Here is a 19,011-nt window from a genome sequence, read left to right as displayed (position 1 = left end):
AGAGGGAAGTGCATGGAATGGATTGAAAACGAATCCAAAAAATCTAATAAAAAAGAAAAATTAGCATTTAAAAAGGTATGTATTTTTTTTGGGTTGGTTTTTTGGTTTGAATATGATGTTAAATAAGAAATGTGTTAGAGAGATGCTTAATCATGATTGCTATAATTATATACTATAGAGAAATATCTTAAAGAGAAATATCTTAACCATAAGAGAATAACAAAGCTTTAGCGTCCATAGACTTTGAATTTGAATTTTTGTGTTAGAAAATGTTTTCAAAATGATTTTAAAAAAATGATTTACAAATGAGATTTAAGTTGAGTTTTGTATATATACATAATTTTAGGGTTGCGTTTTTTAATAGAGATTATGGATCGCGTATTATTCTAAGATGGTTATTGAAACCATATGATTTATAAATGAAATTTAAGTTATATATATATATAAGGTGATGTTTTTTCAATAGACATTGTAGATCTACATAAGTGGGCTCATTCCCAAGATGGTTATTAATTATATATTTTACAAATGAGGTTTAAGTTAGCCTTGATGGGTAGCCCAATTGGTTGAAGCCCCTCGCCAAGTCATTGGCCCTTTGTCATGAGGCGTAGGTTCAATTCTCCTCGAGTCCATTAGGGTCAGGCTCCCTATGGTAGAGTCGACTGGGCGAGAATTTAACCTATCTAGGGGTGTTACAAGGAAAAAAATGAGGTTTAAGTTATGTATATATACATAACTTAATAGGGTGGTGTTCTCCCAGTGGAAATCATGGCCCACACAAGTAGGTCTCGCTCCCATGATGGTTATCGGAACCACATATCAAAGTTGACAAGGTTCATTTTAACCACATCTAGTAATATAATAAAAGGATAAAGTGTAGCAGTACATTGATGATATATATGAGTGGATCATGCCACATGTACATATTATATCAATAATTTGTATCACAAAGAGATTTCATTATACTAAATAACTTTCTTCTCCCCTTAACATTAAGCAAGGCTCCACATTACTCTTGAACTTCATATCATCCACATCAATACGATTCCACAACTTAGTGAAGGGTGACTTTGGTAGAAGTATCGTGAAGTTGATGTTGATGAGTTGGACTACTACAAGCAATAAAATGTAAAACATTTAAAGTAAGTCAATATCATAATAGAAAGATCCATTATAACAAGTTGATCACGTGAAGGTATAAAGAGTGAATCACACTATCCCTAATGTTAAAGCGATAAAAAATAGTACATCCCATAAAGACCAACTTTATAATGTAGCAAGAAGAGATCCACTGAAATATGTTGAGAATCATTTATAAAATCATCTTTAAAAATTCATGGGACAGAGCCTGTGGACTTGTGAATACAAATTACATTTAAGTAGGTGAGAAAGTGTCACTATGAACCAACTCCAATCATTGAGAGGAGAGCATCATATCACAACAAAATAAAGCATCTATGGAAAATCACCAATCATTGGGATATAAATCAGGTCTCCAAATGGCAATTGGGTTTAGCTCGAGTGGTTGGGAGAAATGTTCTTATCCTATCCATTAGGGTTCAATTCTCGCATGTGACATGTTGAGCTGATAATAAATATTTCTTGTAATGGCTTTGAGCCTTCTTGTTTGAGCAATCCCTCAAGGACTAATACATGTATATTCATCATATGGAATATAAAAATATTTATCAGGGAAAAACAAAAAGGTCTCCAAATGTAGTAGGGTCAGTAATGAGATTATCACACATAGAATGCGGAAGGGTCAATAGGCAAAATGCTTGCCATAGGGGTATTGTGAGGAGAATCCATCAAACTCAACAATAGTGTGGAAGAAATCTTGCAGAAGTTACATCAATAAGAGGAGGTATATCAAATTGTAATAGAAAAAGATACATTATAATGCACTAAGAATACTCTACAGAAGAATACAAAAAAAAGAAGTAGTGAAAATGGTCCCAACAAATTGTGAATAGAAACTCCATGAAATATAACATCTATAATAGAAAGATCATATAAACAATATATTGGAATATAGGCCCATGTACTTGATCCAAACATCCTAAAATGCAACATTGATAAGTTATCACTTGTTCCAAAATTCCTAAAATGCAAAATTGATGAAATCATCATTTGATCAAGGGTTTCACACAATGGATTGAATGGGCAATGTCAACTATGTCAGCAATATCATCTAAAAGGTCCTTGTTGCAAACTATTGCTCATGCAGGTTCTTCAATCCACTAAAAACAAGTCAAGCAAGGCTTGAATAAAAAACTCTTACTATGGCAAGGATTGCATATAGAGTTCTCTTGGACCATATCTACCCAAATATAAGTAGCCCTATTGAATATCGAAAATAGAAGTTATGAGGTCATTGGGTTCAATAAAGATGAAGTATTTGCAAAATATTCAAAGAATTCTTATATATACTGAAGAAAAGTGTTTTTATTTTGTACTTAGGGTGGCACTAGCCTCAACCAATAATGTGATCATTGAGAAATATTATTGCTAAGAATAAGTAAGAAGATGGCACTACATTTTGAAAAGGGGAATAAAAAACCCAAGGAATGAAACATTGTTATTGTAAATATGGTAAAACTCCTTACAAATACCAAATGAATCCTATAAGAGAAGCATAACACCTATAAAAGGTTAAAGCCCTATAGGGTTTAGAGCACCAAACCCCAGCAACCCTTCTAAGTGATGATGTGAAAACTTTATAGACCAAATGCTAGAATGAGCCTCCAACTGAGATAATCTAGTCAACTTCTTGATTAACTACTGTAGCCAACCCTTGAATTTGGGTTAAAAACTTAAGATAAAGCTCTAGGAAATTCTAAACAAGAGATAATCCTAGAAATCATAGATCCCTTTCCCTTAGGGAAATGCCTCTAGCAAAAATTCTATTGATCACCTAAAAAAAATCTAAAAATCTTCGTTCAATAGCCCCTAGGGCAATGCCACAAGCCACATATTCAAAAAAATGTGGCTGAAAAATTAGAAATGAAAATCCTAGTTCCGCAATCACAAAAAATTGATGCCATCAACCAAAAATGTTTCCAAACTATTAATGAAAAATCAAGTATAATCTCTAGTTATGTAGTCATTAAAAATATTATATTTTTAGCATAGAGCCTCATAATAACTATTGAAAAACATCAAAACAAATCAACAAGTAAACCTTAGTGTTGCACACTCCAATCTCAACGGACAAGAACATGTAATTAGTGTTGGAAGAAAAGCTCTAGCTACCCAAATAAAGCACTTGTTGCTAGATATACCTCTATCCAGTCAATTATATCCTTAGCAACTTAGATGGGATGGCAGATTCACCAGATGGACGTCAAGACAACCTTCTTGAACGAGGTGATAGAGGAGGAGGTGTATGTAAAACAACCAGAGGCTTTTGAGACACATGAGAGACATATACATGTGTGCAGATTGAAGAAATCTTTATATGGGCTCAAGCAGGCTCCCAGGGCATGGTATGATTGGATTGGTAGCTACTTGCAGCAGATGGGGTTTGTCAAGAGTGATGCAGATCCAAACTTTACTATTTGATGGTAGATGATAAGCCACTCATCCTATTATTGTATGTGGATGACCTATTTTTGACAGGGTCATCGGGGCTTATAGAGGACTGCAGGAGGAACTTGGTAGCAGAGTTTGACATGAAGGACTTGGCATTCATGCATTATTTCATGGGCTTGGAAGTGTGGCAGAAAGACGGGGGGATCTTCCTTGGTCAAGGAAGGTATGCTACCGATATTCTGAAGAGATTTAGGATGCAGGATTGTAGACCCATGTCTATGACCATGATCACCAATTGGAAGAAGATAGATGCATCAGAGGACAAGGATGTGGACCCCACTTTGTGTAAGAAACTTATCGGTTCTCTCATGTATTTGGTCAACACTAGGCCATATATTTTTTTCGTGGTCAACACTCTCAGTCAGTTTATGGTGGAACCGAAGAGAGTGCATTGGACAACAACGAGGTATATTATGAGGTATTTGTATGACAACTTAGATTATGGGTTGAAATATACCCGAGGGGATGATGTCAGACTATGTGGCTTCACAGACGCAGATTGGGCAAGTAGTTCGGTGGATGGGAAAAGTAGCTATGGGTACTACTGAAGTGTTGGATCAGGGATGGTTTCTTGGTGTAGCAGGAAGCAAAATTCAGTAGCATGGAGCTCTGAAAAAGCAAAGTATATGGCAACAAGCACAACCACGAGTGAGGCTATATGGCTTCAAAAGTTGTTATTAAGATTGTTCAGGCAGAGGATGGAGGCAACTAGTGTCTACCATGATAATCAAAGTTGCATCAATCTCTTTGAAAATACAATGTTTAATGATAGGTCGAAACACATATCTATCCAATGTCATTTCATCATAGATTGTGTGCAGCTTGGAGCGGGTCAACTACAATATGTTCCCACTGAAGAGAAGGTTGAAGATATACTCGCAAAAGATTTGGGAAGGGCTAAGTTTGTATATTTTAGAGAATATATGAGTATAGTGGAGAATCCATTTCAGTAGCAGGGATAGAGTATTTTCGGTGCTTCTCAATTGTAGCAGTAGCAGCAACAGTGAGGATTGTTAGTTGTGTTGTAGTGCAGATGCAGAGTTGGAAGCAGTATAGGTTGTACACTGCAGTGTCATCAATAGCACCAATGCAACATGGTTCAGCTTCAACCAGTAGCATATGAATCAAAGTTAGTGCAGTACTTGATGGATAGTGGCAGGCAACTACAATTGTCAGACATCAACTATGTGTATGGAGTATGTTATGGAGACAGTTGGAGAACACCTTCCTCTCTAAGATGGAGTGTTAGTTTTTGTAGCATTAGATGGTGTTCTAGTCTCGAAACTTTGTGGAGAGGCTAAAACACAGGAGTTCTCCAAAACCCATAAATCGTTTCTGGAAATTCCACCCAGAGACAACTCAATTAAATTAATTGATCGATAATTAAAAAATGCCTAAGTCTAACTTAGGGAAATCGATTAATTAATAGTAATTAATTGAGAAAGGTGTGAATTCTCTAGAAACTCACACAGATCGACTTGGAGATGATCTCAGTCATCGATTAAGTTTTAATCTTGGTCGTTAGAGTCCCAACTGGAGATTATAATAAGAGGTCGATGGGTACATGGATAAATAGACAAGAGACAGCCAACAGTGAGAGTTTCTTGGGGATTTCGGGCTAGCCAGTAGCATAGTTTGAGACAAAGAGGGGATGTAGAGCTAGAGAGGGGCAGAGACAGTGACCTGGAGGAAGTTTTCCAATTTCGAAGAGGCAAAGAGAGAAGGCCAATTTATTTCTCTAGGAAGTTACGTAGGGCTTGCGCAGAGCCTCAAAGAGGCAATTCGATTTAGCTAAGCTGGAGGTGGATTCAGTTACCGGAGACTGGGAAGATTTCCATAAAGTTAGGAGGATCGTTTCTAGAGCAGCAGAGTGCAAGACAACTTGAGTAGTAGTAGGGTTGAGTGTGTAATATGATGTGTAGAAGTGACGCAGAGGCCTATGCATATGGTTTAGACGACTTGTTTGGAGTTGTCAGTTTGCGTCGGGATTGCTTGGAGAAGAGGGTAATTTCCCTAAGTTGATTTTTCTAGTATTTCTCTCAGATTGGATAGCCAGATGGGCATCCAAATTTATTATACTTAGAATTTCACTGTTGCATAATGATAAAAATCCTCTGCTGCTGCACTGGTTTTCCCACATTGGGTTTTTCTGGAGACAATTGTCTAAAAATAATTGTGGCATTTTGATGTGTGTGTGCTAACATTTCTCAGTTCCTCTTTTTTCTTCCACGATATGTTTTATGGTGAAGATATTGCAGTGTGAATCATTCGTTGTTTGTCGTAGAAAATAAACTACATAATAATTAACAAGTTAGAAGAATAATCTTGAGTTGTTGCATTTCAAGGAATTTTCACATTCACTTGGTGTGTTCATCTTTCCTAGAGGGACCCCTATGATGAGTGGTTCTCCATGCTAGCCTCTTTTCTTCTATATGCTTAGGGGAATTTTGCTAGCTCAGAACAAATTAATACCCTTTATACCACTTGTTCCTACAGAATGAGCTTCCTTTGTGTCCTTCTCACACTCATTAAACACTAAAGGGTATTGAGCATGTTTTTACCTCTTTTTTGGGCTCATTAAAACCTCATGAAAAAATACAGTTTGTATTGAGCACACTACTACTCTTCTTTGAGCTTATTAAACCATGAAGAAGACACCTTATCAAATATCATTTCATATCTTTTTCAGGCTCATTAACATTTAATGAAAAAGACACTATTGAGCTTACTTGTCTTTTCTTCCATGCTCACTAAAATATAAAGGAGATACAACCAAATACAAAGAGAAAAAGGGGTAGGGGAGAATCATTTTACTTATTATAACATTCAAAATGACAACATTAGTCATGTTTCCCTTGAACACGACACATGTTTACATCATTTCCTTACATCTAGGCTTTAGCTTGACTTAGATTTGTACCAAACATATGAGTCATTGTACTCCTCAAATTGGTTACTCTTCCAGTCACTATGGAGCATAATTTAATGCCTTTTGCATTGTTTTACGATATCACATGGTGCTCATTAGTCAATGTTTTCAAGTCACTTTTGTGTAGTGCCATCATATGTTCAACTAAATTCTAAATGCCAGTCAACCATTTGTAATCCTTTTTGACCTTTTGTGCCAGTTGCGCTTCATGAGTTCATCCATTCACATCATCTCTCAGTGTTATTTCTTGTCGATTGATGGGGGATAAATCAAGTCCCTCCTTTGATGAATGTTCTCTTGTTGATTTCAACTCATTATCTGTGTGTTTGATTTAGGAGCCAATAGTACCTTGGAGCTTGTCGACCTCAAAGGAAAGCTTCCTCGTAGTTGAAAATGAGTTTACCTCATTGGCTCCTGATCTGTTGAATCCACGAGTGTTTGACGTCAGCACATTTATTCACACTTTGTGGGTTGTGTTGTGTACCTTGAGGTTCATTTTCATCATTGGTGGGTCCCCTCACATGTTTCTTTTGTATACCTCATCGACCAATAATAAAAAAATATCCACCATGCTTGACATCAGTTCTTTCATTCTCATGTTGTAGATTCGTACCATCGGGGTTGAGTGAAAGTCCTTGGAACAAAAACATCTCACTCTTATATGGCACCCTTCCCAAGATGGGTTGGAATTATGTATCATTTTATGTACTTTGAGAGATACTCTATGACACATGTTCTCTATGTGTCCATAACCATGCTAATGTATACTGTCACATAGATCCACTGTTAATTTTAGGTATGTTCTATGCTTTAAGCAATTTATTTTAATTTTCATAGTTAGCTCCATACCTTTTCCAGATTAGCAATCACATCAGCGTTAAAGTAAAAAGCAGATAGAACATAAACATAAATTGCAGAAGACAAGCCAAGACAAGAGGACACAAGATGTGGCGCTAGCCAGGGAAAAACCCCAATGTGGGGAAACCATTGATCAATTCTTCTTATATGTTCTTCAATAATTCAATAGAGAGAGAGAGAGAGAGATAGTACATTTACAACATAAGTAAACACTTTGGCTTATCTAGATAAGAGCACAGATCATCTCTAAGAAGATGATACATGAGATCAGTTGAAGACATGCTGCTTCAACTAATTCTCCAAGGTGACTCCTTCACCTATCGTTGTGCTGCATTTCGTCATCATGCTACACCTCACCGCACTGCACCATGTTGCACCCATCACCACTATGCTGGATCTCATCACGCTTCATTAATCATGACTGTACCCATCATTGTACTGCATTATGTGCCATTGTTGCACCATGTTTCCATCCTGACCTATGTGTTGGATGCACCTTGCTTTCTTGTTTTCCCTTGCTTGCTTGTCCCTAACATGCTTGTTGTCCTTAGCATGCTTGTTTTTTCATGCTAGTTGTCCCTTGCATGCTAGCTGTAACATTGCATGTTTGGTGTATTTGCTGCTAGGTACCATACAACTGTCCCAATGTTAGTTAGTTGTCCCTTGCATGCTACTCTCCTTCGGAGACAGATGCTCCGGCTATTTCGGCGATTCCCAATAGTTCTGGCAGTTCCAGCTATTCCCGATAGTTCTGGCAGTTATGGCTATTCCCGAAAGTTCCGACAGTTCCGGTTGTTCCTGGCAGTTCCGACAGTCCCGGTAGTTTCGGCTTTTCTGGCAGTTTCAGCAGTTCCGACATTTCCGACATTTCCAACTTTTCTGGCAGTTCCGACTTTTCCGATAGTTCCATATTTTCCAGCTTTTCCGTCTTTTCCGGTAGTTCCGGCTTTTTCAGAAGTTCCCGATTTTCCGATAGTTCCATCTTTTCCGGAAATTTTGGCTTTTTCAGCAGTTCCGGCTTTTTTGGCAATTCTGGCTTTTTCGGCAATTCCGGATTTTCCGGCTTTTCCTGCAGTTCCGGCTTTTCCAGCAGTTCCGGGTTTTCCAGCTTTTCCGGTTTTTCTGCCCTCTGGATCAGGGCAACGTTATTCCTTAAGATCTCTCCTCTTACTAAAACCCAAAGACAAGTAGAGAGAGGAAGAGATCCCAAGTGTGTTGAAATGACTTGAAGGCCACCTCTATTTATACTAAAACGTTGAGCAAAGGGGTTTATTTGGTTGCTGGCCGACCTTGACGAGTTGTCTTATAACACAAATAAATTCATAACTCCATGAATACTTATTGGAATCGGATGATCTTTAGATTAATCCTACACCTCTCGATGAGAGGGATCCAAGAAAAATATCAGCTGCCATAAATAAGATGACCCACATGGATTTTGGCCCTAGTTGCCAATTTTAACACTCCCTTTCAACTAGGGAGAACTCCATCTGTTGATCCATATGTCCGACTGTACTATCTCTGCCATCAGTGCCCTGCATTGCTCTGCTTTGATCTGCTGAGCTCTGCTCTACTGAACCATGAAGAAGAAGAATTTATTGAGAATGTCTCATACCATTCTCTACTAACCCGAAGTCAGTTTCATCTGAAGAGAGTGTGTCACATCACTCTTACTGACCCGAAGTTAATTTTATTGATCCCATATCAATATCACAAGAGAGTGTCTCAAACCACTCATACTGATCCCAGATCAGTTTCATTTATCCTAGATCAATGTCACAAGAGAGTGTCTCAAACCACTCATACTGATATCAGATCAGTTTCATTGATCCCAGATCAATGTCATAAGAGAGTGTCTCAAACCACTCATAATAATCACATATCAGTTTCATTGATCCCAGATCGATGGAGGTCATCCTAGCATAGGGAGTATGGTAGATACAACGATGCGTCCATCGATAGTACTACTATGGTCTCTATCCTCATTTCCCTGCTCATTGATCAGATGAGAGGTACTTCCCATGAGTCCCAAACTGCATGGGTAGGATGCCTTGACATGAGAACTAATAATCTTGTCCACAGGAGAACGAATCATCCTGTCAATGGATGCCACGAAGAACTAATCATCTTGGCCCACAGGAGAACTAATCATCCTGTTCCATAGTGGCCACAGAGAAAAAATCATCCTGGCCCATAGGATAACCAATCATCTTGTTCCATAGTCACCACAGAGAACAAATCATCCTGGCCCACAGGAGAACTAATCATCCTGTTCCACAGTTGCCACGAGAGAACTAATCATCCTGGCCCATAGGAGAACTAATCATCCTGTTCCACAGTTGCCACGGGAGAACTAATCATCCTGGCCCACAGAAGAACTAATCATCCTGTTCATAGCGCACCACCAGGGGAGGGTGAGTTGCCCTGTGGTCGTATGTTGCTCCAGTAAGTACCCCAAGCCCCCTAGAGCTCCCAGAGCTCAATGCATGCAACATGCAGGACCCTTATAAGAAGGTCTCTCAATGACTCCAAGTCGTTTGGGAAAGTCACAGATTTGACCTTTCCCCGGGGCTTTGACAAAATGTCTACGACCTGTACATCAGTCTCAATGCAATGGAGCCTCCTCGCTCATCAACTTACCATATCGTAGATAAGGCAGTATCTGATGTCTAGCTTCTGGACCAATCATTGAATATGGGATTCCTCAATAATCAAATCCCCCCTCTGGTTGTCACAGAGAATCACAATGGTATTCATCATGTGTACAAACAGCTCACTTAAGAGCTTCTGCAACCATGCAGCTTCACACGAGATCATACTCGTAGCTATGTATTCGGTCTCGGCAGTGCTTATAGCAACCGACTTTTGCTTCCTGCTTATCCATGATATCGAAGCAGAATCCAAAGAGAACCAACACTGAGTAGTGCTCTAGTGATCCTCCACACTGCCTGCCCAGTCAGCATTCGAATAATCATGCAGTTTCATATTTCTGGCAGTGTATCTCAATCCATGAGAGATTGTGCCCCGAAGATATCTTAGAAGATTCTTGGCACCAATCTAGTGAGGCTCAACCAAATATGAGCTCACCATGCTAACTGCAAAACATATGTTCGGACGAAAGTTCACCAAGAACATCAACGTGAATGGGTTTATGAAATGCAGAGGCATTTACAAAATCTGGTTCAACATCACTACCATATAACTTCTGAAAGTTAAGATCCTCGAGGTAGTCACAGGCTTGCAGTTTATCATTCCACATTCAGAATCCAACTCCCTCTTACTTCTGCAAATGAGGGGGTCTGCACCTGTCAGAAATAGGTCGTCCTCATAAGGTGCCAGTATGAGAGGTCTATCATCCACAACCTTCGGGTAATGGTTTGGATCTGTTTCACTCCTAGTGAATCTTAGCTTCATCAAACAACTATCAATCCTCTCATACTACGCCTGGGGTGTTTTGCTTCAAGCCATAGAGGGCTTTCTTCCACCTGTATACATGAGATTCCCGATCATGAATCTCAAACTCCTCGGGTTGTTCCAAACCTATGGACCTACTGCATGAGGGGAATGGTCCCATTATAATATTTTCCTTTGGTACATCTTAGACATGTACCTTCATGCTCTACTTGAATTTAGACATCCTTATCACCATTTGACTCACATCAGGTAGGGCCCCATAGGTAGACCTCCGGTGTTATAGATGCGATATGTCAATTGACATGATCCCCAATGAACCATCCTGCAACTTGATACAAATTGCCAACCCTGAACCCATGAGAAAAAGCATCTTTGAAAATTATATTTTTTAACACATACCTTTCCATCGATGAATTCCACCTTGAAACCTTTCACTTCCATTTTCGAGATGGACACCAGGTTCTTCTTGCAATCAGGTACATAAAAGAGATTTTGTAAATGAATCGAGTTACCCTTATTCAATTGAGAGTTAACATTCCCTACACCCTTTCCAGGATAGGTGGCATCGGCTCCAAGTATAATCCCACGATTGTTTCCATCTCTACCAAATCAGAGAGTGCACCCATCTATCTGATGAAGTGCCTTGAAGCACTACAATCTATAAGCCGGATTCGCAAAGAAGGAGAGGGCCAATACAATATAACGCTTCTTTATCTTATCAGAAACAACATTTGATTCTTCATACCTGGGGTTCCTTACTTTCCATGAAGAGTCGGCCATTTCCTTGATGACCTACATTACCTGTCATTCCTTTGATCATTAAAGATGTCCCTAGAATGATTGTTATCATCATCAATTGATGTGTTCCTTCCATTCGGACACTCCTTCACATAATGGCCAAACTAGTTATCTGCCTTTCCTTCCACCTTGAGATCCGGTCTTCCAATGAAGTGATCTTTAGGTAGGCCATATTCTGCTGCGCCATTCTGATAATATTCTCTGCTTTGACTTCACCCTTGGTGAATTTGAAGAGGGATGAGGAATCCACTGATCCTTTTGTCCTTTCCCAACTGTCTTTGGTGATTGCTCTTTCACTCTTGCTTGGGCATTGTCTTCACCTTAACTCTGATACCATGTTAATTTTAGGTATGTTCTATGCTTAGAACAATTTATTTCAATTTTCACAGTTAGCTCCATATCTTTTCCAGATTAGCAATCACATTAGCATTAAAGTAAACTGCAGATAGAACATAAACATAAATCGAAGAAGACAAGCCAATATAAGAGGACACAAGATGTGGTGCTAGCCAGGGACAAACCCCAATGTGGGGAAACCCTTGATCAATTCTTCTTATATGTTCTTTAGTAGTTCATCAGAGAGAGAGGGAGAGAGAGTATGTTTACAATAAAATTCAACACTTTGACTTATCTAGATAAGAGCATAGATCATCTCTAAGAAGATGATACATGAGATCAGTTGAAGACATGCTGCTTAAACTAATTCCCCAAGGTGACTCCTTCACCTATCGTTGTGCTGCATTTCGTCATCATGTTGCACCTCACCGCGCTGCACCATGCTGCACCCATCATCACTATGCTGTATCTCATCACGCTTCATTAATCATGACTATACCCATCATTGTACTGCATTATGTGCCATTGTTGCACCATGTTGCTATCCTAACCTATGTGTTGGTTGTACCTTGCTTGCTTGTTGTCCCTTGCTTTCTTGTTGTCCCTAGCATGCTTGTTGTCCTTAGCATGCTTGTTGTTGCATACTAGTTGTCCCTTGCATGCTAGCTATTACATTGCATGCTTGGGGTATTTGTTGCTAAGCACCATACAACTGTCCCAATGTTATTTAGCTATCCCTTGCATGCTACTCTCCTTTGGAGACAGATGCTTCGGCTGTTTCGGCAGTTCCCTGCAGTTCTGGCAGTGCCGGCTGTTCTCGGCAGTTCTGGCAGTTCCGGTTATTCCCGGCAATTCCGGTTGTTCCTGGCAGTTCCGGCAGTCCTGGAAGTTCCGGATTTTCTGGCAGTTCTGGCAGTCCCAGAAGTTCCAGATTTTCTAGCAGTTCCGATAGTTCTGGCATTTCCGACTTTTCCAGCTTTTCCGGCTTTCCGGAAGTTCCGACTTTTCTGGAATTTCCGGCTTTTCCGGCAGTTCCGGCTTTTCTGGATTTTTCGGCAGTTCCATCTTTTCCAACAGTTCTGGCTTTTTCAGATTTTCTGCCAGTTTCGGCTTTTCCAGCTTTTCTGGAAATTCCAGCTTTTCCGGCTTTTCCAACAGTTTTGGATTTTCCGGTAGTTTTGACTTTTCCGATAGTTCTGGATTTTCCGGCTTTTCAGCAGTTCCGGCTTTTCCAACTTTTCCGGCTTTTTTTCCCTTTGGATCAGGGCAACGTTATTCCTTAGGATCTCTCTTCCTACTAAAACCCAAAGACAAGTAGAGAGAGGAAGAGATCCCAAGTGTGTTGAAATGACTTGAAGGCCACCTCTATTTATACTAAAACGTTGAGCACATGTGGGGTTTATTTGGTTGTTGGTCGACCTTAGCGACTTGTCTTATAGCGCAAATAAATTCATAACTCCATGAATACTTATCGGAATCAGATGATCTTTAGATCAATCCTACACCTCTCGATGAGAGGGATCCAAGAAAAATATCAGTTGCCATAAATAAGATGACCCACATGGAGTTTGGCCCTAGTTACCAATTTTAACATCCACGCTGTATTCGTTGGTGTTTATGTTCTTTTATTTTATCGCATGGATCCATTGTGTATATCTCATGGCATGTACTAGAATTTCATGTCATGGATCCATAGTGTATGGTTGCAATCAATATTTAGTTTCTCTTTATGTTGAGCATGTGTGTGCTCGCCTCAGAGATGATCATCTTATGATTCAGAATTGGTTATCAATGTGGCTTTGATCCGATTCCTTGGTATAAAACCCACATTTTGATAAATGTTTTCATAATGCATTTCAACAAATAGTTTATCTTCTGATCTCATGCATTAGGGAGCATCTGTTAGAACTCTATTCGCAACTCCACTATGTGAGACAAACCCTAGTTTAACTTATCTTAATTGTTGGCTAGAATGGATCCCCTTTCACCCTTTTTTTTTACTTATATGGGTTTTATAAGGAAGTTATTAGATGTTATAAGGTTGAAATTACATAATTGAGTAATTTATTTTGTCACAATTTCATAATTATGATTTAATAATTATTTCATAATTAAGAAAAAGGCTCATAATTGAGAATAAGGTTCTTGTTGAATTCAAAAAAGCCCATAATTGAGCATGAAACTTGTGCATGACTTGTACTTGCTTGGTTCACATGCCATCAAGTCTATTTATGACTTGTATCCACCCAATTCACCTGGAATCAAGCCTAAATTCTCTTGCCCCTAAGTGTCTAGATACATCCTCCCAAGTTCAAAAAAAAGAGAGAGCTTAGTTATGTTGGTGGATTTCTACCAAAACTTCCTTTGCATGTGAGGTGAGTCCAGTATTACAATGAATCAAGGGATGTATTCATTTATACCCCAAGGTATAATGTATTTATGCTATTTTGATTAATGAAAGCATTTGTGAGTTATCTTCCACATATTTCATGTCTTTTTATATGTATGTAGTTTTCATTATTGCTAGTGCATGTTGACTTGCCTTATACACAGGAAAAACATAATATTGTTGGATGCGTTGCATGTGAGGTGAGTCCAATATTACAATGAATCAGGGGATGTATTCATTTATACACCAAGGTATAATGTATTTATGCCATTTTGGTTAATGAAAGCATTTGTGAGTTATCTTCCACATATTTCATGTCTTTTTATATGTATGTAGTTTTTATTATTGCTAGTGCATCTTGACTTGCCTTATACGCAGGAAAAACATCATATTGTTGGATGTGTTTGTGTGTCATACCAAGGATCAAGGATGTGTTCACTTATACACCAAGGTATAATGTATTTATTCTATTTTGATTAATGAAAGCATTTGTGAGTTATCTTCCACATATTTCATGTCTTTTTATATGTATGTAGTTTTCATTATTTCTAGTGCATGTTGACTTGCCTTATACGCAGGAAAAACATCATATTATTGGATGCGTTCGTGTGTAGGGGATTGCATGAAGAAATTAGGAGTGATATCTTTAGGTTGAAGTAAACTCTCCAAAGTTGTTCGCAGGGTCTGCAAACTTCATATATTTGTGAGGGTTTCAGGTATGCATCTTCTATCTTACTTGATGAGATGATTAGTAGGCATATGCTTTAAGTCTTGAGAATTCATGTACACTTTTCCACACATTTTCTGATAGATCTAAGGGAAAGATCCATGGAGAAAAATTCCCTTACAATCTGAGAATATTTAGAGGTAACAATAAGAGAACACCAAAGATATTGTGTTTGTGAGTTTAAAACACTTGCATTTGAGAGGTTTAGCTTGGTGATATAAGATTATGATTTATAAATGAGGTTTGGGTTATACATTAATACATAAATCAATTAGGGTATGGAATATGAAGAGGGGTTATGGACTTACATAAATAATATGCATTCCTATGAGAATTATTTATCCTACATATCAAATTAGACTAGGTTAGCCTTAACCACACCTAGTAATACAATAAAAGAATAAATTGTAGCCTTATCCATGATTACAAATAGGTTAATGATACAAATGAATGGGTCTAATGCCCACATGTATATATGACACTAGTAAACCTAACACTCCAATTCCAAACTATTTAAGTTAAAAAATTACCATTCATAAGGCTTCAATCATTAGTTTGGAGTCCCCTTCAACCTTTATGTTCTAAATACCCCTTGATTATGGTTGTCTTAGGAAACTAGATTTTGTTGTCCTTGAAAGATATTCATGGCTTCACAAGATAGGTGTATCCAAATATCATATTACTAAGGGCTTCTTAAAACCCTTGATAAATTCCATTATATATATTTCCCTTTTGCATTTCTAACTAAACCACCATTTTACTTACCCTCAATCATCCTCCACAACTTCATCAAAAATTGATTTTAAAATGATAAACTTTGTGCCTTCTAGAAATCTTATAAGGTCTCCTTTTCCATTATCTTTTACAAATATAGGTAAAGATCAATGCTGTTGTAACACATTCCCTTACTACCCTAATCCAAAGGAGGCGGTTACTGTGTTGGCCCGACTCCTAATGTCTTGTTATGGAAATGGGGTCTAATTTTTTTTCTCTTTTTCAACATTTTCAAAACACAAAACTAACAGCACCATTGCATTCATCTTATCAATACCTTTCCAACGATATAAAATTTACCTTAATTTGACTTACAAATCAAAATTTATGTTCCTTCAAAGTTGAATCATTTAATTTATGGCTGTAGCAACAAGAAGATGCCATGTGGCACACACGTGATGCTCACGTGGTGACCAGGGGTCCACCTTAGCAAAAACTTCCACCGCCATTCCATAGTAGCCTAACCACGTCGCCAAGATGATATAAGGTCGAGGTCGACCCTTCAAAAAAAAAAATAATGGCACACACTCATGTGGCTCTGACCCCTAACCCGTTGACCTCTCAACTACCAGCCTCCCGACCTAGGGTGATGTCATGTTGTCATCACTGCAGCCATATGGCCTCCTATGGAGTGCCATGTGTCATCAATTTTTGGCTTATTTGGGCCTACCAAAAGACCAAGTATAGGTGCCACATGTCATGCCTATGTGGCACCACATCACCCCCTGGTCCACATCTTTCACCCATGTAACTTGGATCCCACTATGGGTATGACCCTTACACCCCAATTAAGCGCTTGTTTCGTTGATGGTAGATATTGGCAGATCAGGCGATTATGATGTCATCGAGTCTTGGACTTATGCAGGGGTTAACACAAAGATGCACCCCGATAGATTTAACAATCCAGATCCACTTCATCCAATAGCTGTCGAGCACCATCAGGTCATAACTTATTGGCCCATTAACAACCTCCTCATGACCCAATGAGCTTTGGGCCTCCATTTTCCCCTTTTTCAACAAACAATGGTGATGGGATTACAATTCAATGGTCAAGATTGAATGTGAACCCCCTCTCCCCTGTCACGTCATAGGAGGGGAGGGGGATCTGTGTTCCTGGTTCCAGAGATTAGTTCCACCCCTTTCATCTGACGTACCTCGTTCCCTGTGGAAATCCAACGACATATGTCCATTGCGGACCCCCCTCCTCCTCGCTGATGTCATGGGGGGGATCCACAATTCACCATAGTCATCTGATCAACAACCCATCACAATTGTTGATCACTATCAAGTGCAAGGTTCCAACCCCTGGTCCGACTCTTGGCCATATGCCCCCCTTCCCACAAGAATTTTGAATTTTCAATGCCTACACAGTTCCAACCCTAGTCCAACTCTTGGTCATATGGCCCCCTTCCCACGAGACTTTTGAATTTTTGACCCCCGCATGATGATGTGTGTGTGTGTGTGTGACTGAGACACCCCCTTAGCGCTTGGTTATAACACTCCGTCATATGGGCTATGTGTTTAAGCCCAACCCTCTGGACTTACCATTTATAGTCTGCATAAGCATGTTCGTTGATATATATATATATATATAGATCTATTACAAAGAAAGATTATATACCAAGTCTATAATGAAAAGGATGAGAATAAAAACTAAAATTATATTTACAGGAAAACCGTGTGAATAAAAACAAAGAGTCTATAGTTCATCAAGGTCTATGATCTTGGCATAAATCCTAAGCCTTGCAAGGTTAGAAATATAACAAGTAACCTTTAGTTGGGTTAAGTGAACGAATACATTCAAAGTTGCCATACATAGTAACTTTAGGAAGAAACTAAGCATCAAAGATTTCTGACCTACTGTAAGAAGAAAAACTTAGCTTATTCATACCAACAAACAAAAACAAAAATTTGAGTTATAAACCAGAAAAGAGATGACTATAAGTTATAGCCGATGGTTTTTTTATATATATATATATATAACAACCATGGGCTATACCAAGTTTCCAATAGTCCTCCTATGCTCAACGAAGGGTGAAACCCTTCAACACTATACACACACGCGCGCGCATATATATATCAACTCAGCCCCACCACAGAGGTCATGCATACACATATTTGAACCTCCCAACGTCGTCCATTACTTTCTAGGGCCCATGTAATTGCATTATCATTATTATTATTCCTTGTCTGATATGAATAGTCCTAGTGTGCAAACTCACACAGTTGTGTTTGGATTTCAACACATAAGATTATGGACACTCCTTCCATTGTACAATATTAATAATATATTTGTGATGGTGTGCATATGCAATACATGTGTTCTCATACTGAGAATAATCAAATCAATAACAATTTGTTCATATGAATTACAATATTTTACATGCTCCAAGCATATCATTAACTCAGTAATTTCAATTACAATTTCCATTATGATATCCATTACACCTTTGCACATCCAATGTCATCCTATCAATTCAATTAACTTAAACATGAAATCTATTACACTTATTTCTATAATATCGATTGTTGAGCATTAGAAAAGTTATGTGATTGCCACTTATTTCATTATATTTTTTCTTTAATTCATAACTTCTTTACATTATGAAACAAGCATATGATGAAGGATTATGATAAAGTTTAAGAGATTTGTGAGTAACGTGGAATAACTAATTATTACCTTTTTCTATGTAGAAAATGAAGAAAATAGAAGATCGCCATTTCAAAGGAAAAGACAAGGCGAAACCAACTGCTGTCCCTTTGACAGGGAACCGCATCCAGACGAGGCAATTCAGATCGGAGCGCATAAGCCAGGAAAAGGAAGAAGAAATACCAAATCAGCACAAGAGGACAAAGAGATAACTGAAAGATAACAATATGGTGAATCTCTCAAGATCCTTTGATCCTGAGGAATCTTTACCTTAAGAATATCTTTATCTTTGATATTTCTGCCTGGCCACTATAAAAAGGGACAACGTTGCTAGCCCAATGGGGATTATTGTTGTTTTCATAGAATTTGCTATCGCAAACAAAACTTTGATCATCGACTTTCTTTAAAGAGCGATTACTGCAACTCTGTTTTCATGATTAATATATAAAATTTGTTGTTGTTCCGTCCTTGATTCTGGAGTAACTGCAGCAGTGCGTCCTTGGAGGCTAAGGGCCCAACCCTAGTGGATCACTTGCTTCCTGTAC

This window comes from Pinus tabuliformis, chromosome X (genome assembly GCF_031772625.1).
Source record: "Pinus tabuliformis cultivar Carrire ecotype Pingquan chromosome X, CPIR1, whole genome shotgun sequence".
NCBI lineage: Eukaryota > Viridiplantae > Streptophyta > Pinopsida > Pinales > Pinaceae > Pinus > Pinus tabuliformis.
Note: the sequence above shows the minus strand (reverse complement) of the source record.